General features: G+C 35.5%; 1 protein-coding gene across 2 annotated transcripts in view; it reads left to right on the forward strand.

Annotated features, from left to right (window-relative positions):
* Positions 1 to 23864, forward strand: part of GLCE (glucuronic acid epimerase) — a 98324-nt gene that overhangs the window by 34183 nt on the left and 40277 nt on the right. For both annotated transcript variants that reach the window (XM_017526781.2, XM_017526782.2), the window contains exon 2: positions 13145 to 13235. The gene's annotated coding sequence lies outside the window, so the exon portion shown is untranslated. The remainder of the gene's footprint in view (positions 1 to 13144; positions 13236 to 23864) is intronic.

Below are 23864 nucleotides of genomic sequence, written 5' to 3' on the forward strand. Positions count from 1 at the left end.
GTGGATTTTCTACTTTGGATTAGCCATGGAAAACCATTTTTTAAAATCAATCTTGTTTCTCCTTGTTGTCTGAGACAATTCTGGACTTTTTCTCCTGATTCGTGTGTTTTCAGGGGAATTCAGACTAATTTAAATCTGTCAGAACATAAATCACAGTGATTGAAACATGAATGCAGTCTTTTGGTACCTCTGAAACTATTCAATTACTCTCCTATGTTACATTAGATGGGGGAGAGAATTCCCTTGGTTGGTTCATTCATCCATTAAGCAAATATTAATACCATGCCTACTATTGGTAGGTACTGTTGTATGTTGTACAACAGTAAACAAAACAGACAAAAATTCCTGCCTCTATGGAGCTTACATTCCAGTGGAGAGAGAAACTGAAACTAAGAGATAAAATATGTATACTTTATTAGATAGCAAAGTAAAGGAGGAAAAAGGAATGAGGGGAGTGTTGGAAGGCATGGAGATTGGAGGAAGGCAGGCCTGGGAAGGATTGTGACATTTGAGTGAAGACCTAAAAGGAATCTATATGGATATCTCAGGGAAGAGCATTCCTGTTCTAAGGTATAACAGGGGTAACAGATTTGAGCCAAGTGTGTGCCTAGTATGTTCAAGGAACAAGGAGGAGACCAGTGTGGCTGAAGTGGACTGAGCAATGAGTTTTAGGCTGGTGCACACATAATTGCAGTTTTTGCTTTGTTGGAAATTTGCCATTTGATACTGAAATACATTTCTTAAATAAATGTGGTTATGTTCTGCATCATTTTAATGTACATTTCTTGCTTTGTTTTTGCTAATTATTACTTGCTGTTTATTTTATATTTATTTTAGACTATGGAAATGATGTTAGACAAAAAGCAAATTCAAGTGATTTTCTTATTCGAGTTCAAAATGGGTCATAAAGCAGCAGAGACAACTCCCAGCATCAACAATGCATTTGGCCCAGGAATTGCTAACAAAGGTATAGTGCAGTGATGGCTGAAGAAATTTTGCAAAGGAGACCAGACCCTTGAAGATGAGGAGCATAGTGGTCGGCCATTGAAAGTTGGCAACGACCAATTGAGAGCAGTCACCCATCCTCTTACGACGACACTGGAAGAACTCAACATCAACACAACATTGACCATCCTGTGGTCATTTGGCATTTGAAGCAAATTAGAAAGGTGTAAAAGCTTGATAAGTGGGTGCCTCACAAGCTGACTGAAAATTAAAAAAGAAAAAATAGTCAGTTTGAAGTGTTCTTTTACTCTGTGCAATAGCAATGAACCATTTCTCGATTGGATTGTGATATGCAATGAAAAGTGGATTTTGTATGACAACTGACAAGGACCAGCTCAGTGGTTGGACTGAGAAGAAGCTCCAGAGCACTTCCCAAAGCCAAATTTGCACCAGAAAAGATCACTTTGGTCGTCTGCTGTGGGTCTGATCACTACAGCTTTCTGAATTCAAGCGAAACCATTACATCTGAGAAATGTACTCAACAAATCAATGAGATGCACAGAAAACTGCAACGCCTGCAGCCAGCATTGGTCAACAGAAAGGGCCCAATTCTTCTCCACAATGCTCAACAGTGTGTCGCACAACCAATGCTTCAAAAGTTGAATGAATTAGGCTACAAAGTTTTGTCTCATTTGCCATAGTCACCTGACTTCTCGCCAACCAACTATCACTTCTTCAAGCATCTCAGCAGCTTTTTGCCGGGGAAATGTTTCTACAACCAGAATGCAGCAAAAGCTTTCCAAGTGTTTATCAAATCCCAAAGCACGGATTTTTTATACTACAAGGATAAACAAACATCTCTCATTGGGAAAAATGTGTTGATTGTAATGTTTTCTGTTTTGATTAATAAAGATGTGTTTGGGCCTAGTTATAATGATTTAAAATTCATGGTCTAAAACCGCAATTACTTTTACACCAACCTAATAAGATTAAAACCAGTAGAGTTGGGTGTTTTGAGAGCCATGTATTTCAAGGACAGAATCATTGTTTGTATCAGCAGCTGCTCATAGGTAAAATAAGAGGAAGTCAGAATCGATTGTGGTATTTAGCAATGTGGAAGACATGGTGACCTTAATAAGGGCAAGTTGGTAGACAGATGGGACGAAAAGCTTGGTTGATACAGATTCAGGAGAAAATGGGAGATGTGGAGACTGTGAGTGTAGACAACACTTTTGAGTTTTATTGTAAAGGGGGGAACTATGCACATTTGGTGTGTAGAGTTAAGAAAGTGGGCTTTGAAAGATTATTTTGGTTCCATATTTAATGTGACAGGAATAATCCAGGAGCAGGGGAATATTTGCAATGCAGTAGAAGGAAGAGATAATTGCTGCAGCAGTTTTCTTGAATAGGTGGGAAATAATTGGGATTACTTTTAGTTTTCCAAAGTGATCATTATGTTTCTTTGATGCTTTTAACTCATATTCTTCCCTTTTAAGGAACATCAGTGCCTAAGCCTATATATATATCCTTTCTTATGTCTATACCTTACCCCTCACAGGTATACTTTTTTCTTTTTTTTAAAAAAACCCTGCATGTGGCATTCAAACACAGGTATACTTTTATCAGAGCTCCTAAAATACTTTATTACATGCATTTACATGTCTTACCCATTACTGGATTGTTGATACCTTGATCTGTCTTATTATTGAACAATTGCTTCTTTGACTACAGTGTTTTTATTCATTGCTACATGCCTATATTAGTTACCTATTGCTGCATAACAAATTACTTTAAAACACACCCACTCAAAACACATATTATATTGCAGTGAATCAGGAATCCAGGAACAGCATAGGTGGTGGGTCTTTTACAAGGTTATGAACCAATGTGTTGACAAGGCCTGAAGCCTCATCAGAAATCTTGATGTGGAAGGATCCATTTTCTAGGTCACTCACAAGGCAGGATTCATATCTTCTCAGGCTGTTGGCCAGAGGCCTCCCTTGGACCCACGCCATATGAACCCATAGAATATCTCACAATATGGCAGTTGACTTAGAGCAAACAAGCAAGAGGGCAAGAAAGAATGCCAGCAAAACAGAGTGGTAGCAAGAAGGACATCACAATTTTTATAACCTAATTACGGAATTGACATCCCATCGCTTTTGCTACATTTTCTTTATTTTTAAAAATTGAAACAGAGTCTCACTATGTTGCCCATGTTGAACTCCTGGGCTCAAGTGATCCTCCTGCCTTGGCCTCCCAAAGTCTTGGGATTACAGGTGTAAACCACCATGCCTGGCCAGTATTTTCTTCTTTATAAGCAAGTTACTAGGTCTAGCCCACACTTAAAGGAAGGATTATACAATGTGTGACTATCAGAAGGCAGGGATCACTGCAGGGACACATTAGAAGTCTGCCACCTAGACCCCAAGCTCTGGAACTATAAAATGCCTTCTATAAAACTATAAAATTCTTTCAAACATGTTGAATGAATTAACCTTTTTCCAAGCACCCTCATAACTGGTAGTGTACATTTGTAAGGGGTGGTCAAAGGTAAGAATTCAGTTTGAGACTGTATACAGAATAACTTGATATTCAGGGATTATTTCAACTATGTTTCTGGTTTCCTTAATGATTTGCTTTTATGAAATAATGAAAAATTAAAGTCATTTTGTATCTTCAGGAGCCAACCAAAACCAGGAACCCTATTCAAGAAAATCAGAATACGTGCAATGTATTTTAATAGGACTTCTAAAAATAAATCTGATAGCAAGCTATATTTTGAGATAATTCAAGCTTCCAGTCATTCCTAACATATATACCCTTTTATGACATAGATGAGCATAAGAATATATAAAAATTAGTGCAATTGAAATGTAGTTGAATTTGATCTCTACTATGGAATAATCTTTATGAAAATAAGATTTTAACAGGTAGGAATAAGCATCATCAGATCATGGATTTCAATTTTTTTTTCATAGTTTAAATGTTAAGACGATTTAATCTTTCTAAAAAAACCAAGGAATCTCATCCTAGACTTATAACATGTTAGATGTTCGAAATAACTTGTCCAATCCTATATTTTTATAGATGAGGAAATGGCTACCCAGTGACGTACCCAAGCTTGTTGGTGGCACAGCCAGTGTCAGATCCCAGGCCGCCTGGCTCCATTCAGTGCACTGTACCATGCCTTATTGTTAGTAATAAACCATACTGGAGCCATGGGGGGAGTTTAAAAACTTTTATGCCTGTCTTATACCCAGACCTTCTGATTTAATTGGTATGGGTTGGAACTTGGTCATTGGAAATTTTAAACACTCCCCAGGTGATTTCAATGTCCATCATAGTCTGGGAACCTCTATCCCCAGAGAATTAGTGTGCTTAAGGAATTGGAACTAGAGTGAAATCAGTAGTACAGACTTCTATCCATTATGACTCCCTAATCACAAATTTGGCTGGGTTTTATCAGAGTAGTATGAAAAATTTTTACATTGAGAAATAATTAAGATTCATGTTGAACAAAGACTTTCTTAATAAAACTGTCCTTTCACTAGTATTTTGGGAGATAGCCTGTGACAAAATTTTTCCTAATCGTGAAATAGAACAATTTTTTGACACTGATCAGGCAAGGAGAAAGTTTTCTGCCATCTGTGTTGTGGCATGCTCTGCTGTTGTTTTAACTAGATACAATTCTAATTACTGTTAAACAGATTGTTTATGAGGTTGTTTTTAATATTTTAGAGCAAGCATATAAATATAAAGAGGCAAAGAAATGGTTCCAGATTTAAAAACAAAAGACTTTTTCTTTGAAAGTAAATTAATCAGAATTTGACACACTGGGTTGTTTAATAACACATTTCAGTGTGGGTCCTTGGTACTACAATGTTGCAAGGAATATGAAATTTGTAGTTTGGTTATAACCATTCTGTGGTGCCGTTTTATACTCTTGGATATAAAGCTGAGCAAACATTCTAGCTAGAAAATACTAATTCATGATTGGTAAGTGGCATTTTGTTTCTATATATTGTTCTTTTAAATAAGGTCTTTTCCTTGATAATGACAGATGTAGGGAGTATGAAGTAGAATAAGTAAGAATAGGCGATTATGATCAGGTCGAAGCATTTCAGAATTTTAGATCTTGTATTGAAGCAGTATCAGGGTGATGGCAAGAAAAGCTATATATTTGGGTTGCTAGAGTAGAAGCGATAAGGGGCATGTTAGTTTTCTATTGCTGCCATCACAAATCAATACCGACTTAGTGGCTTAAACAGAAATTTTTTAAATCTTACAGCTCTGTGAGTCAGTAGGCCAATTCTGGTCTCATTGGGCTAAAATAAAAATTTCAGCAGGGCCATGTTCCTTTCTGGAGGCTGTAGGGAAAGATCACTTTACTTGCTTATTCGGGGTTTTAGTAGAATTCAGTTCCTTGTGGTTGTAGCACTGGGATCCTTGTGGTTGTAGCATTTGTCTTGATCAGGGCCCTTTCTAGCACCTACATTCCACTTATTCCCTGGCATGTGGCCCTCCTTCATCTTCAAGGTCAGTAACAAAGGTCAAGTCCTTCTTCTCGACCTTCTCCTTCTCCTGATATCTCCTTCTCCTTTCATTTAAATTCTCTGATCCACCTTCTGTTTTCCTCTTCTACTTTAAAAGCCTCATGTGATGAGATTGGACCTACCTGGATAATACAGGATAATCTCTCCCATCTCAGGTTCCTTAACCTTAATTACAACTGCAAATCCCTTTTGCCGTGTCAGATAACTTAGGTTCCAGTGGTTAAGAGCACAGACATCTTTGGAGGGCCATTGTTCTGTCTGTCAAAGAGGACTAGGTAACTGGAATCAAGAAAGCCAAGTGTCATTATTGACATAGCTGTTGAAAGTCTTCATTTATCCACAAATATTTTTCTAGTGCTTGCTATGTGCTAGTCATTGTAGTAGGCACTGGGGCTACTGTGGTAAACAAAGCAAACAGAGTATCTGCCCTTGCTTGTCTAGCGGTATACTTATAAAAATGAGCAAAACATATAGCAGTGCTTTATAAAGAATTCTTCATGTATTCCATATTATGTAAGCTCTTTGAAAGCCAATACTAGTGTTCTTTGTTTTGACCCTTTCCTCATCCCATCACTACAATAGTGTTTTACATACTGGATGCTTTACAGAATTGCTAACAAAGACTTACTTTGTTTTTCTTTGCATTGAGTTAGGAACTTATCTCTCTTTTTGGCTATTTCTGCTTCAAATGCAGTGAGGAAATTTGGGATCAAAAATCCAGACTTAGAGGACAATTTAAGATTTAATCAGATACCCACTGAGGAATTTTTAAAAAGGCCTTAAGAATGGCCATGTACTCCATTTTACTTTTCTTAGTAAAGATTCTAAAGTGCTAAGGGCAGTTCTATTTTGCTTTTTCTTACTATTATTATTTTTGAGAAAGGATCTGGCTCTGTCACCCAAATTAGAGTGCATTGATATGAACACAGGCTTACTGTAGCCTTAATCTCCTCAGCTCAAACAATCTTCCTTCCTCAGCCTCCCAGCTAGCTGGGACTACAGGCACACTCTACCATATCTGGCTAATTTTTAAATTTTTTGTAGAGACGGAGTCTCATTCTGTTGCCCAGGCTGGTCTTGAGCTCCTGGGCTCAAGCTATCCTTCCACCTTGACCTACCAAAATGAGATAACAGGAATGAACCATAGTGCCCAGCCTTGCTTTCTCCTCCTAGATTCAACAGTCAGAAAGTACTTACCCAATTAAAAAATAGTAATCAGCAGTTGCTTTAAACCAGTATTCACCTACAGTGAAGAATTGCCAACTCAGAAGCAAATTAAAATAAATTTTTCAATATGGCTTTTATGAGATAGACTTATTTTATCTATTGTTTATTGCTCTTAGAGCTTCTGTCTTTCTCATATACAATTTCCTGTTGTGCTCCCACTGTGTGCTGAATGTGGGTCTACTCTTCATGGAAAAACTGCAGTATTCTTACCAATTGTTAAATGCCTTCTAAAGATAGTTATTCGTAGTTCTCTCAGTAAGAGTCATGGTTACAATCCTGTATCATGTAGTTTCCCAATGCAGCAATAGGGAACTTTAGTAATGGTGGATTGGAGTAAGCACAGATATATGAGATTTATAGTCTACCCAGGCATTGCTTTCAAACTTGTCCATCATAGAACTATTAGCAAGTGGCTAAATATACTTGTAACACAGGTTTGGGCTACAGAGTGTAAATATCACATGAGGTCTTCTTAATTTCAGTACATACTAAGCTCTCATTCCAAATCCCTTCTTGATTCTTTGATAGTTTAACATTATTTATGGATAATTTCTTATTCTGACCTTTTGTGTTTCTTAACAAATAGCCTAAATATATTTTATATAAACTTCATTTCTAAAGAAGAACTTTTGGAATAATGGGTGAAAAGTTCGTTTGATTTGCTTAAGTGTAGAGATGGCTATTGTGATATTTAAGTTTGGATGATATTAATTTGGGTAAAGGAAAGTAATAGCCACTCTTATAGAGGTAGGTGGTTTATTGTACTGTAATCTTTAAAATGTTACTAGGTAATGTTGATTTCTGTGAATTTAGCGTTTCAGTGGCTAGTAAGATAAAGCATCCTGTTGGGTTTAGTTCATATGTAAAAATTGTTATTGGCAACTTTTGAAGACAGCTGGAAGTTTAAGTGTGAATAGTGCAATACTAATCATTGAAGTTTTCTTGATTATTTGAAAAAGAGAGGGGAAAAAACTCCTGTGTTTATGGTCATTAAAATATAGTAGTGACTTAAACACATTTAGTATAACAGAGAGAAGAGACAGGAAATTTACTAACCTACTGAAACTTTTGACAGGTGTAGTGCATCTGTGGAAGTCAGATTTTGATTATTAATAAAACAGCCTTTGTTTAGTAAATTGAAAATCTAGTGAGAAGATTACATGGAGCAATAAGCATACAGATTTACAGTAGGTAGTCCATTCAGTGGGTTTTATTGGGTGTCAAAACTAAACTGACTTTAGTGAATTACTATAGCTACTACACACAAATGTAGAAAGGATGTGGTTAGAAAGGATGTGGTACCAGATAATGTCATCAGCTTTTCCAAATGTGTTTCTGAGGAAAATAACCTAAATTCTTGAAGCAAATCATTACACTTATAATTGGATGTGATATTATGAGAACAAAAGGCCTTAAGGCAAAAACTGTTCCTTATGGAGGCCCTTAGTTTTCCATTTAAAATTAGTGCAATTGCTGATTGGTGTTTAAAAAAATTCTCTTATTCTTTTAAATATAGTAATCTGAAGGTATTGCTGAATTTAGTAACACAGCTGAGAACAGTATCCTTAAAAACAAATAATCTAGTTTAGGTTAAATGGGAATAGTTGGCTAAATATGATTTTTAAAAATAATACTTAAGGTAAATGTAGGAACCAAATAGCATGACAAAAAGTGTTCAGAAGAGGTAGTACCTTTGTACTTAATTTTTAAAAATTTAAATGCCTGTATTGTATAGGTTTTAACATTTTAGGACCACATGTATGTATAGCATAGTAATAATTTACCGTAAGTTTGTAGTGCACTATATTAGTTGAAGTACGATAAAGAAATTCTTGCAGAAGAGTGGAATTACTTCTGAAATACTATGTTTTCCTGCTTGTATTCCTCATCCTACGTACTCAAATAAAGCGACTATTTTTTCCCTGATAAGAAAGGTAGAAACAAATGATTGTTTTACTTTTTTTTTTTTTTTTTTTGAGAGGGGCTCTTACTCTGTCACCCAGGCTGGAGTACAATGGTGTGATCTTGGCTCACTACACCCTCTGCCTCCCAAGCTTAAGCGATTCTTGTGACTTAGCCTTCCGAGTAGCTGGGACTACAGGTGTGTGCCAGCATGCCCAGCTGATTTTTTTGTAGTTTTGTAGAGATGGGGTTTCACCGTGTTGGCCAGGCTGGTCTCAAATGCCTGACCTCAGGTGATCCGCCCACCTTGGCTTCCCAAAGTGTTGGGATTGCAAGAATGAGCCACCTTACCTGGCCTGTTTTACTTTTTTTGTCTTCAGAATGCTTATTATGCAATGAAAGTAGAATCCCTCTCACTGTCCCACAATGTGGAATTCTCTAATGACTGTAAATCAGTATTATTTTTTTTTTAAATCATTACTGAAAGTTCTTTTATGATACTAAGCAGATGTCAGGATTTACTCTTCAATTAGGTGGGATAGTGGTAATGAGCAGATTAGACTCCTTTGCCGGTGACACATTGCTTAGGAGAACTGACATTTAGACCACTGATCCCCCTAGTGATTTTACATGTCAGGACTGAGCTATCTGTCACTTCCTCTATCTTAAAAATAGGCAGAATAAACAAGAGGATTTTTACAGACTATAAAATCCAAACTAAATAACTCTGAAAAAGCCTTGATGATTTAAAAGTCTTTTAAGTATCGTAAATTTTATTTTTTCAAATGAACATGCAGTAAAACTTTTTCTGTGTATAGTTGATAAATTTTAGCACGTATATAGATTTATCTCGCCGCCATCACAGTCAATATCTGGAATAGTTTCCTTAGCTCAAAAAAACTACCTTGTTATACCTGTGTAGTTGTGCTCCCTCCATACCCCTCAATACCTGGTAACTCTGCCATTTTACTTTTGTCTTTTCAAAAATGATCATGAAGTAGAATAATAGACCATGAAGCCAGTTAAGACTGTTAGGTGTGCATTTACTCAGTATAATGCCTTATAAGATTCATATAAGTTGTTCTGTGTATTGATATTTTATTCCTTTTTATTACTGAGTAGTATTCAGTTGTATGGATGTGTACCACAGTTTAAATTCATTAATTGGAGGACATTTCAGTTGTTTCCAGTTTTTAACTATTTTGAATAGAGCTGCTATAAACATTTTTGTATAGGATTTTGTGCAAATGAGTTTTCATTTCTGTTGGGTAAAAATACATAGGTATGGGATTGGTGGGTCATATGGTGTTTATTGTGAAGAAATTGACAAATTGTTTTCTGAAATGGCTATACCACTTTGTATTTACATCAGCAATGTATGAGTGTTCTAGTTGTTCTGCACTCCTGTCAGCACTTGGTATGATTCATCTTTTTCATTTTAGCCATTCTAATAGATTTGCAGTGGTACCTCATAATGAGTTTCATTTTCATTTTCCTGATAGCTAGTAATGTTGCACATTTTGTCATATATTTTGTTACATTCTCTTTGGTGAAGGATCTATTCAGGTCTTTTGACCATTAAAAACAACCTTTTTATTTTAGAAGAAGTTTAGATTTATAGAAGAGTTACAAAGATAATACAAAGAGTTCCTTTATATTCCTCACATAGCTTGCCATAATAATAACATTTTACAAAACCAAATGCATTTTTCAAAACCAAGAAACCAACATTGGTACCTTACTACTAACCAAACTCCAGATTCCAAGCTGGAATTTTGCCAGATTTTCCACTGGTCTCCTGTTCAAGAATCCATTCCAGGTTTACATGTTACCTTTGTCACTCTTCCCAAATCTCATGTAGTCTATGACAGTTTCTCAGCCTTTCTTCGTTTTTCATAAACTTGACAGTTTTGAGTACTAGTACCAGTCAGATACTTTGCAAAGTGTCTCTCAATTTGTGTTTGTCTAATGTTTTTCTTGTGATTAGACTTAGGTTATAAGTTTTAGGGAAGAATCCACAGAGGGAAATGCCCTTTTCCTCACATCTTATCAAAGTACATGATGACAACGTTACTTGGTTAAGGTATTGTTTATCAGATGTCTTCACTGTAAAGTTGACATTTTTGTCTTTTTGTATTCTGTTCTTTAGAAATGAGTTGCTAATTTCAGCCCACAATCCAAGTGCTTGGGAGATTGTTTCATCTTATGGATGGGGTATATGTATTTGTTATTAAGATTTCTTCTGTAAGTAAGCTTTTGTCCCTTTTTTTCCATTTATTTATTCAGTTATTTATATCAATATGTATACTTACTTTATACATTGGCTTATAATTCAGTACTGTTATTTTTTTGCTAAAATTGTTCCAGTGTTGTTCCCTGTATTCCTTTGACATGTCCCCATCCTTTTCTTTTTTGAATACTTCCTTAATTTTTGGTTCTACAAGGTTCTCCAGGTTCATCATACATTTTATCTGCGTTACCCGTAGAATCGGCGATTTCCTTTTAGGAGCCCTGGTTTCTTGTGTTGGACAATTGTGTTTAGATCCATTGTCTCTCTGGGTACTAGATATACTTGTTGATACAGGGGTATCACCATTTCAAGGCCTTCTCAAAGGATAGAGCTAGGAAATAATACATTTGTATATTAATCATGTATTTATGTACATCTATAATTGTTTCTGTATCCATTTGTATTATATATTATGCTGTATATATATCAAGTTCATACTGATGTCTGTGACTAATCCAGTAGTGCAGGGTTCATTCTAGGCTTTTCTACTTTATCTGTAGCTTTCCTTTCTAACAGAAACCTGGCCTTGATTATCCATTTACTTACTTGTTCCATCTCAGTAAAGCAAGTTCACAATTGTTAACCAGTACCCCTGTGAGAAATAAATTTACCCTACACCCTTTAGTTGGGTTATGTCATTCATTTATAATATAGCCAGATTCATTTGTCATGGACTGTCTTCTATCTTAAAATTTCCCCAACATCTTAGTTGATTTTTAAACATTTGCATACATTAAAGTTTAATATTTGTGATGTGCAGTTCTGTGGGTTTTGACAAATGCACAATGCCATGTGTACACCACCTCAGTATCATACAGAACGACTTCATCACACTAATGATGTTGACCTTTTTTCCCCAATCTTTGTCTCTGCTCAGATTGGATCACTTTTATTCATCTGTAGTAAGTTCACCTACTTTTTATTCTGTCATCTTTATTCGACTATTGAGCTCATTTAGTGAGCTTTTTATTTTGGTTATTGATATTTTTCTACTTCTAAAATTTCCAGTTGATTCTTCTTGTATCTTCTTTTTTTTTTTTTTTTTTTAAAGCTTATCCTTTGTTTCAGGAATGTTTGTAGTTACCTGTTAAAGTATTCTGTAATAATGGCTGTAATATCTTTAATATCTTAGGTAATTTCAACATCTTTGTTTTCTTGATGTTGGCATTTTTTCTGTGCAAGTTGAGATTTTGTTGATTCCCTGTATTCCTAGTAATTTTGGATTCTATCCTGGACATTTGACTATTATGTTAGGAGACATTGGATCTTGCTGAAATACTATGCAGAATATTGATGTATTTGTTTTAGACAGTCAACCCAGTTAGATTCACACTGCAAGTAAGTTTCTGTGGGTTATAGTTACAGCATCAGTTTGATTTTCAAAGCTTTTACCATACTACTTGGTTCTGTCCCACATGTGTGTCACCCATGGCCAGTCTGGAACTTGGGTGGGGGTCTATTCCATAATTCTCAAAGTCTGTGTATGTTTGTTTGGGTCAGATGCACACAAATGCCACTTGAGGGTGAGTCCAGTAGTTCATAAAACAACTTTGAGGTGTTGCTTTCCCATGTTCCTTGTCTGTTATCTCCCAGTAATTTCTAATTCTGCCTGGCTCCCCTTTTCTGACCAGGAAATGGGTCTTTCTCTCTCTTTAATATTCACTCCCTGCAACTATGCCCATATTCAGGGCCAAGTGGCAAGAGGACAGAGAAAGAAGCAGTAGGGATTCACCACATCCTTTTGGGACCACAGCCTCTGTGTTCAGAGTTAGATTCCCTCTCTCAGAGTTTTAGGTTCCTAATGGCCTCCAGTGCCACTGTTGCCACAGCTGGGATGGGTGGCTGGCCTTGAGAGAGCGAAAAAAGGGAAGAAAAAGGAGGGATTTGCATACTTTCTTGTGAGTGTTAGGAGTCTTCTTTCCTTCTTCTCGAGCCAGAGGTAGAGGGATTCTCCTGCAGCTTTCCATTTGGTCTGTATTATGTTTAGTCTGGATGAAAGCGGGGCAGGGGGATATAAATGGTAAACCTGTGGTTGCTTCAGTGGTACATCAAATTCTGATTGTCTTACTTAATCTGCCTGCTACTGTTACTTTTCAAAATTCCCTAGTAGCTGCTCAATGCCTTCTGTCCAGGTCTTATAGCTACATTAACTTGTTGGCATGTGATTACCCCATCTTATCTGAAACTGGAACCTGACTTAAGGTTTTCAATTTTGTTTCTCTAGGAATTTGACAAGAAACTGAAGTTTTGATTCAGATATATTTTGAATTGAAACCAGAGATGTACTAGAGTTTAGATTCCTTCATTTGATTAAGGTAAGATTGTTTAATAAAATTTAATCATACCTTTACTATCCATTCTCAGAGATGTGTTAGAATTTAGATTCTTTTCGTTTGATTAAGGTAAGATTGTTTAATAAAATTTAATTATACCCTTACTATGCATTTTTAGACATATTTTAATGTGTATTAACACGTTTAAATTTCCCAGTCTAATTGGAGATTCTGACCTCAGGAAATGTTTTCCTGGTTTCTTTACCATTTAAATAACTAATGTTCCTTGTAACAACTACTAGATGCAAGGAAAACATGATTATACATTTGCTGAAAGTGTTATATACTGATATCAAATCTGTTTGCAGGAGTCAGGCCAGCCACCTGTTTTAATAAAAAAGTTTTATTGGAACACAGCCACACCCACTTAATACATACTGTATGTGGCTGTCTTAGCACTACGGTGGTGGAGTTTTTAGTTGGAAAAGTGTCTGTATGGCTCATAAGCCTAAAATCTGGCCCTTTTAGGAAAGTTTGCTGACCCTTGGCCTAGAAAACTGGAGCAGGGTATCTTATGCTATGTAATTATAATGTATGAAAACTTATTAGAGATTTATATATGCATATAAATATATATGGAGCTACAGGAACTCTAATTTCTTCAAGTGAGGGGTCTGTATTATTACTTAGAGGAGGTGCTAGTTTTCTGAAGTAATTGATTTTTAAAATAAGACTTAATGTTGTTAGCAGTTAAGTACTAGGTGCTTATTTTTTAAGTAGAAGCCTTCATTTTGCTTAGATTTTCAAAAATAAAAGTTTATATGATAAAGGTCAAGTTTGTTCCCTTTCTAAAAACTTCACACAAACGCATTTAATTATATTTGTCTTTCCTACTAAATTTAAACTGAACGAATAATATCTTGAGAGTGATGATTGTGTGTTTTTAATATCCATTCTAGTAATTTAAGTAGTTTAGCATATATAAACTTAATTGAAAACATGCTAATATAAAACTACATTTAGTGGCTAAAGTTGGAGTTACATTTCTCTCTGAGATTTAAATGGAACTGCTTATACTTGTTTGTGATTCCTAAAATTATGAGTATTTTAAAAAACATAAGATAGAAGGAGAAATTTAAATTGGAGCCTAGAAAGTCTATAAAATCTTTGCTATACTCCTCAGGAATCTCTTGGCTAAAGAAAAAAAAAGTATATATTAAAAACATGCCATGTAAGTTAGAATTTCCAACCAAGATCATAAAGGAATTTCTCTGTTTATTGCACCAAAATCAGTATCATAAAGGAATTTCTCTGTTCAAGGCACCAAAATCAGAAACAAATTATTTTTGCTATTTTCTATGTAATTTTAGCAAAATAAAGTAAGCTTCTGAAGTCTTCATCACATAAAGAACTATTATTTGACTTGAAAATAGCCTCTTGTATATCATGCCTAACCAGAAATATATTTGGTTTCCTAATAGACTTGAGGTATCTTTGCTTGCATTTTTATAAAGCAAATTTAAAACTTTTTAAAATTTACTTTTTAAAGGGAGGGAATCTGGAAACTTACTAGGAAGAAAATACTTTGCATCCTTTTGTGCCATCATGCATTTTATATTTAAATCAGTATGGATTTAGAATTTGAGGGCTTACACATTTGAATTATGAAAGGTGATAAAATTAAGCTCCAGAAGGGATAGAAATCTTGATAGCTTTAATATGTTAATAAGGCCACCTTAGCATTGTGTGTGTTTAGCTGTGGAGAGTATCTGATTTGTAAACTAAGATTTATGAATAAGTAAAATTTTCTTTTAAATGATGGATGATACAAGAAGGTAATGCTAATGGTTTTTGCATCTATTAATATCATATCTTAAGACATCTTTTTTTTTAAACTTCCCTGATTTATGTTCTAGTTGTGCTACTTAAAAGTAAAACAAGGGGAAATAAACTTATAGGAAAGTTTACACTTTGATTTTCTTTTTCATGTAATCTTAGATTATTTCGATTTTTCTAGCTCAGCATAAAAAAATCAAATACTGAGTCATTGCCGGCTTGATAGTATCATTGAAATTAAATATGTATACGTTAAAGACAGGCATATAATTTTTTCTTTAAATTGAATATACTGCTTATCTTTTAAAGTATATTGTGGCTAGATAAGAAAGGGCCTGAGTGGACCTGATTTGGAATTTTCTCTGTTCAAGTCTTTGAAGTTATTCAGACTAAAAGAGAATGTCAGCTTTTTAATTTCGTAAAACCTGATCCGTATTAACAAAAAGTTAATACTTTCCCCTTAATTAATATATATTTGGGGGAAAATGCTTTGAGGCTTCACAAATATCTTGTTTCTCCTTTAATTTTTGGCCACTAATTTTGGCATTTATAGGTAGATCTTCTTTCTATTCTCCGTATTTCCTCTACATTTATCAATTATAATTCTTCTGTAATACCGAATAGTCCCTCCTCACATTTATTTACTTAATCATTTACTTATATCAGTGTGACCTCATGGATATTTATTTTATTCTCTGGATTCGAATCAAAATTCCGTTGTTGTTTATTTTGTTGCTCATATTGTTCCAGCTTTGGCCACTAGGAGCACTTTTTAATATGTCATTGTCTTTTTCTTTTCTTTTTTTTTTTTTTTNCAATTCCGTACTTTCTGACTTTATAAGATGCTTCAGGCTCAACTTGTATTTTCCCTGCTCTAGCACTGAAATCACTTACCTCTCCAAGGAACCCAGGTCCAACTTATTGGAGGATAGTATTTAGAAACCAGCATCTGGGTGCTAGGTATTTGCTGCTGAGCTGTTACTGCCTTTAGGCCTTTCAGGGGTCAGAGTTAGGAAATGTATACTGATATGGTTAGGTTTTGTGTCCCCATCCAAATCTCATCTTGAATTGTAACCCCCATAATCCCCACATGTTGAGGGAGAGACCTGGTGGGAGGTGACTGGATCTGGGGCAGTGTCCCCATGCATTTCTCGTGAGTGAGTTCTCACAAGATCTCATGGTTTGGTAAGTGTCTGACAGTTCCTCCTTAACACACTTGCTCCCTTGCCTGCTGCCATGTAACACATTCCCTTCTCCTATGATTGTAAGTTTCCTGAGGCCTCCCTCAACCATGTGGAACTGAGTCAATTAAACCTCTTTCCTTTAAAAATTACCCAATCTTGGGCAGTTCTTTATAGTAGTGTGAAAACAGACGAATACATATACCAAGCCACATATATACAGACATCTATATTTATATCTGTGTTTACTTTCATATACATGCTTAAAATATTAATTCATACTGGTACCTTCAACTCCAGTTTTGCACCACAGGGATTATTCTAGCATTTCCCCTCTGCTTATTTGGAGTTTCTTTCTCCCACAGTGAGAAAACTGACTCTCATTCTCTACACTACATTTATGTATTTATTATACATATATAGTAGTTTCTAAATTGCTAACCCATAGTCCTGTGAAAAACACATTTACCAAATACAATACAGTGTTTGTGTACAGTTATTTTTATCTTTATTCTCACATTAACCAACCAAAATGCTTTTTTCCAAAGTTAGTTGTCAGGCCTTTTCTTCTGTATATCCCCTTCAGTCTACTCTGCCATTTCATTTGTACCACAGTTAGATTCATTTGACACAGTTCGCATTCCACCTTGGGTTTCCCTGATATCCTGGTTATTTGCATGTAATTTATATACAGTAAAATTCATTCTTTGTGTTGTACAGTTTTGTGAATTTTGAAAAATGCATAGAGTCACATATCTACCAACAACAGTTCTGTGACCACCCCCCCCCCGCCAGTTTTTTTGTGCTGACGCTTTGTGGTCAGCCTGTCTCCCCAGTCCCACATCCTGGCTAATGTGTGTTCTGTCTAATGTGTGTTCTATCCCTTTAGTTATTAGCCTTTTCCAGAATCTTATATGCATGGAATCTTGCAATATGTAGCCTCTTAGATCTGGCTTCTTTCATTTAGCAAAATACATTTTAAGTTTTATCCATTTGTTGCATAAATCCTTAGTTTGTACCTTTTTGTTGCTGAGTAGTATTCTATTATATGTACATAATTTGCTTATTCATTTATCTGTTGAGGGACATCTGGGTTGTTTGCAGTTTTAGTCAATCATGAATAAAGGTACTACATTTACAAATAGGGTTTATGTGTGTGTGTATATACATAAGTTTTAATTTCACTTGAGTGAATATCTAGGAGTGAGATTATGGACCTCATTTTAAGCGTATATTTAATTTTATAAGAAACTGCTAAACTGTTTCCAAGTGAATGTACAATTTTGCATTCCTGCCACCAGTATATAAGAATTTTTGCTTCTCTGCATCCTTGTCAGCCCTTGATATTGTGTAGTATAGTTTTCCCTTTTATCTGTTCTAATGTATGTGTAGTGGCATCTTGTGTTTTTCAGATGACTCATAATGTTGAGCATCTTTTCATAGGTCATCCTTATATGTTTGTGAAAAGGTAGCTGGTCTCTTTTATTTCTCTGTGTTTTCTTTTTTCATGATCAACCAGGTAGATAGTCTTTCCAATATGTTTTTACTCAAATTAGCTGCCATTATCTCTATTTAGCTATACTTTATAATAAAATACACATTTCCATATGAGTTTTGGTTATCTGTACCTATTCAAAGGAAATGTATGCGTAGTTTTATATAGCTGAGAAATTGAATGATAATTTTATTGTTGTCTAAAGCTACGTTGCAGTGTAGGAATCTATCCAAAGATTACATCTGTGACTGAAACAACATGTAAGGTAAGACAAACTGTGATAAATTCTGCTAGTGCTGAAGATTGGCAATTGGGTTGACAAATGTTGCCTTAGAAAAATAAATTTTAGGGTATTTGATGAGATCTTTTCACCTTTGAGTATCAAATGAACAAAGAAACTGATGCTCTCTTGGGATATCTGTCAATATGGACAACCTTTGGTATGTTCTTACAACTAATCAGTTAATATTAGGTGAAAGATTAGAAATGAATGTTTTTAAGCTTGGGCTGCTTTATATAAACATTTAAACTAACAACTTAAATACTTAAGGCTTACATTTAATTTCTGTCAGAATGGAATAAAGACATAGCAAGTTTCAGAGGGAGTTTTCTACCCTATTTAAGCCTGATATTTACTATTTCTTTTTGTAAAGACCTATGTTTACCATTAGAATATGTGCAGGGATGCCATGTTATTTAATTAGGCCTTTCTATTTGTTTGCTGTATAACAAACAGAAAGTTATACAGCAAATTGTATAACTGCTGTATAGCTCTTGCCCTTTTAAGAACTTACTATATTACATAAAATAATGTACTTAAATTTGGAAAATACTGTATGCCTTAAAGGATACCATTCCTGTCACGTTATGTGGGTAATTATGATTGATTCTGTTGATAATTCTAGTTAGCTAAGTGAGTTATTCCCTATTTCAGTAGGAGAAAATCAAATGAAACAATGTTTTATTTACATATTCAGATTCTGAAAATAATGTTAGTATTAGAAGTCATTACATATGGGAAGAAGACTTTTTCTGCTTTAGAATAAGCATGCCTCTTTAAATGTCATACTTAATAGTGTGATCACATGACTGATGTTTCTAATGGCTAAACCCAGTGTTGTGATGATGATGATGATGATGATGATGATGACAGTCTTTGATTTAAACCATTATAGAAAAGTCACCTTTTCCAATATAAAACATATATGTAACATATTTGAAAGGGCAGACCTTTCTATAATGGCTGCTGTAGTCATTGTATATATATTACATTGTCTTCCCATCTCAGGCCCTATTTGTAAATGAGATTTATTTTTGTTTGTTTTTTATTGATCCTTATTCCTAGAAATGTAAATGAGATGTAAATAAGACAAACTGTTTTCCAATCATTGTAAAAGTAGAAAAATTACTATTTATACATACATTATACATATTTTATTTCCTTTTTCCCTTCTCCTGAAAAGCAGGAAAAAAAAAAGGGAAAGAATGTGAGATTTTATTTTCTGTAAGGTCTTAATAGCAGCCTACTTCCTTGTTTATAGGAGACTAGGAAGGCAAACTTTGTGACTTCAATTGAGTATGCTTTAGAACCTGAAACATAATAAAGTGGCACCTGCTAGCAGTTGTGCATGTATGACAGTTGACATTATCAATTTCAACTTCATTGTCGAAATCAGCACTTCTGAAATTGGGGGACTGAGGAAGGATGGAATTTAACTTCTTTTGAATAGCTGTTCTTTGGTTGACTATGACTCAGGCACTTTGTTTCCTTATTATTTTATTTAATCCTCACAATTTATTTAATCTTCACAATTAGCCTACAAAATAGGCGTGATTACACATATTTTACAAACAAAAATTATTCAAAGGAACATAGCTAATAGTGTTAGAGTGAAGATTTGAACCCTTGTCTTTTTAAAGTTCACACTTTTATCAACTATTCTATATTGCTTCTCCTAAGATTAGAAAAGTAGGTTGGGAATGGTGACTTATGCCTGTAATACCAGCACTTTGGGAAGCCAAGGCATATGTGTTACTTGAGCTCAGGAATTCAAGAGCAGCCTGGGCAGCATGGCAAAACCCCATCTCTGCCAAAAAATACAAAAACATTAGCTGGGCATGGTAGTGCACACCTATAGTCTCAGCTAATCGGGAGGCCGAGGCCAGAGAATCACTGGAGCCTGAGAGGCAGCCTTTGTCCATTTTTGAATTGGGTCGTTTGCTTTTTGTTGTTGAGTTTTAGAAGTTATCTGTATATTCTGGTTATTAATCCCTTATTAGATATATGATTTGCAAATATTGTCTCTCATTCTGTAAATTGCCTTTTTACTCTGCTAATACTGTCTTTTGATGCACATTTTAAATTTTTCATGAAGTCCAAATTCTCTATTTTCTTTTGTTGTTTGTGTCTTTGAGTCAGATCCAGGAAATTATTACTAAATCCAATATTGTGAAGTTTTGTCCTGTTTTCTTCTAAGAGTTTTATAGTTTTAGAATTTATGTTAAGTCTTTCATCTATTTTTGCATATGTAAGGATCCAGCTTCACTCTTGTGCATATGGAGATCTAGTTTTCTCAACACCATTTGTTGAAAGGACTGTGCTTTTTTTCCCTTTTGTGTGGTCTTGCCACCTTGTCAAAAATTATTTGATTGCTTGAGCCTGGGAGGCAGAGACTGCAGGGAGCCAGGATCGAGCCACTGCACTTCAACTTGGCTGACAGAGTGAGACCCAGTCCCAAAAAAGAAAACAGAAAAAGAAAAGTAATAAGAATTATTAGAAAATCTCTCTAAAGTTAAGCCTCTGGGAGGGAAACTAAATAATTAGACAAGACTCAAATTTCAACCTTATGTAGTACTTTTCTCAACCTCAAGTAGCTTCACTTTTGGAAAACCTGTTTTATGTGTGTTATACAAGAGAACCGTCAGCATATTACCTATTAATGCTAATTATATGGCTAAATATCCATTTGATAACTTGGAAAAGATTAATGATATTACTGATAATAGTTTTCTTGGAAACAGAAATTATCTGTGAATCAGAAATAATACACATATCTGAATTGCTATTAGCAGCAAAAATACTCATCTCACAGATTCAACACTGCAAATGTAACTTTCTGGTAGTCCAATTAAACTCTTAAAATGGGCCGGGCGCGGTGGCTCACACCTGTAATCCCAGCACTTTGGGAGGCCGAGGCGGGTGGATCACAAGGTCAAGAGATCGAGACCGTCCTGGTCAACATGGTGAAACCCCGTCTCTACTAAAACTACAAAAAATTAGCTGGGCATGGTGGCGTGTGCCTGTAATCCCAGCTACTCAGGAGGCTGAGGCAGGAGAATTGCCTGAACCCAGGAGGCGGAGGTTGCGGTGAGCCGAGATCGCGCCATTGCACTCCAGCCTGGGTAACAAGAGCGAAACTCCGTCTCAAAAAAAAAAAAAAAAAAACTCTTAAAATGATACTTAGTACAATATTTGCAAAACAAACTCAGATAGCTGCAAATAATGCTTTTAAACTGTTTTGTCAATAAACTCTTTATGGTAGATCAGTAAATTCCATTTGCATAGTGATTAAAGTGTCTTTATCTTAATTTTATTGAGATAGTAATGTAATAATGTTATACTATGAGCTTTAATAACTTTATGTAGAATTATCAGTTGTAAAGGTTTTTCTTAACATTTTTATTATATTAGCAGTCTTATTGTACATTTAATATAAATTTATCTGTAGGCCGGTCATTAGTTATTTAGTATTTATTTCCAGCATATTAATATTTTAAAATCAATAAAATACAGAACATGTTTCAAGGATAGTTAAATTGTATGGACAGTTGTTTCAGTATATATAAACTGTCAAACTCTAGACTTTCTGTTGAAAAAGTGATAAATGTTAGTTGACATTTGATAAGGGGAAAAGTCCAATAATTCAATATTTCTTTTATAATATCCCAGGGTAAAGTATATCGTAATACTAAGTAGGATATGTAAAAGTAGCATCTGAGTCTGTGTATTTATTTTCAGTGTTGTAGGTAGAACAACAAAGTTAGAAAGCTGTAATGGGAAGTAAAGCCTTCATAAGTAGTCACAAAACATCGTTCTAGTGTTGGTGCAGCCAGAACTAGTTGGGTGACTTTGGACAAATCACAAGAGAACTATCGGCATAATACCTATTAATGCTAATCATATGGCTAAGAGGAAGCAGGGGAAGTTTGGAAAATTTGCAACCTGAAGATGCAGTAGAAAAACCCCATTTTCTGGGGAGAAATTGAAGCCAGCTGCAGAAATTTGCACAAGTAATGAGGAGTCAAATGTTAGTCACTAAGACAATGGGGAAAATGTCTTCAGGGCATGTCAGAAACCTTCATGGAAGCCCCTCCCATCACAGAGGCCTAGGAGGGAAAAATGGTTTCATGGGCTGGGCCCAGGGCTCTTCTGCTGTATGCAACCTTGGGACATGGTTCTCTGCATCCCAGCTGCTTCAGGTCCACCCATGGCTAAATGGGGCCGACATACAGCCTCAGGCCATTGCTTTAGAAAGTACAATTGCCAAGCCTTGGTGCCTTACACATGGTGTTGGACCTGTGGATGCACAGAAGTCAATAATTGAGGTTTGGGAACCTCTGCCTAGATTTCACAAGATGTATGGAAATGCCTGGATGTCTAGGCAGAAGTTTGCTGCAGGGACAGAGCCCTCATGGAGAACCTTTGCCAGGTCAGTGCTGAAGGGAAATGTGGGGTCAGAGCCTCCACACAGGGTCTCCACTGGGGCACTGCCTAGTGGAGCTGTGAGAAGAATTTTTCATTTTGTACTTCTCAGCTCCAGAATTTCTTTTTGGTTCCTTTTATGTTCTGTATCTCTATTGATGTTTACATGTTGTTCATACATCATTTTCTTGACTCTATCTGCATCTTCCTTTAGTTCTTTGCACATGTTTAAGACAGCATTTTACGAGCTATGGTAGATTTGCTGTCAGGTCTTTTTCAAGGACAATTTCTGTGATTTATTTTTTTGCTTTTGAATGTGTAATACTTTCCTGTTTCTTTTTATGCCTTGTGATTTTTTTTGTTGTTGAAAACTAGACACTTAAATCTAATAACGTGATAACTCTGGAAATCAGATTTTCTCCTTTCACTGGGGCTTGTTGTTTTAGTATCATTTTGTTTATTGTTTTTAGTTTTTGTAGACTGGGTAAGGAAACAGGGATCAGCCTATGTCAGGGATAGAAATGTAAAGTAAGGCCTTCTCAGGTATTTCCTTTGTACCTTTCCCTGGGCATGTATGATCGTTTTCCAGTTTTGTCCATATTTACAATTGTGTTTGAATGTCCCAGTCTTTTAATGTCTGGCTCCAAAAATGGAAAAAAAAGAAAAATAAATACAGGAAGAAAAATTGGCTCTGGTCCTTCAAGTTCCCTAGAAGTCATTTCAGGGGAGCAGGGGGCCCTTGCAACAGTGGGAGGAGGTGCAAAAACAATAGCGCCCAGCCTCTTTGACTACACCCATGTGATCTTTGGCAACAATCAGTGATCAGAGTACAGAGCTCCATATTTGGAGGACAAGGTCCTTTTTTTGCCCACCGCCACTCCTGCATGCTGAGTACAAGCCTGCCACCACACCTGGCTAATTTTTATGCTTTTAGTAGAGACCGGATTTCACCATGTTGGCCAGGCTGGTCTCAAATTCCTGACCTCCGGTGATCTGCCCATCTTGGCCTCCCAAAGTGCTGGGATTACAGGCGTAAGCCACTGCACCTGGCCAAGAGTGAGCTTTTTAATTAGTATATTCTTGAGTCGGATGTCAGTATGGAAAAAAATATGTGTATAAAATATATATAATTATTGCCTGACTAAATCAAGGATGATTTACTGTTTAAAAAAGTAAGAAAAAAAGTAACAAAGAAAAGATGAGACAAATAGTAAACCAATAACCAGGCATTAGGTATATACCCAGTCATAGCAATAATCACCTTAAATGTAAATGGTCTAAACACTGCAGTTAAAAGATGGAGATAATCTGATTTGATTTAAATAATTTATTTACATATTGTTTACAAAAACTCACATTGAATATAAAAACACAGGTTAATAATAAACAGGTGAGGCTGGGTGTAGTGGCTTATGCCTATAATCCCAGCACTTTGGGAGGCCAAGGAGGGTAGATCA

The sequence above is a fragment of the Cebus imitator genome, unplaced genomic scaffold, assembly GCF_001604975.1.
Source record: "Cebus imitator isolate Cc_AM_T3 unplaced genomic scaffold, Cebus_imitator-1.0 Scaffold44, whole genome shotgun sequence".
In the NCBI taxonomy this organism is placed as follows: Eukaryota; Metazoa; Chordata; class Mammalia; order Primates; family Cebidae; genus Cebus; species Cebus imitator.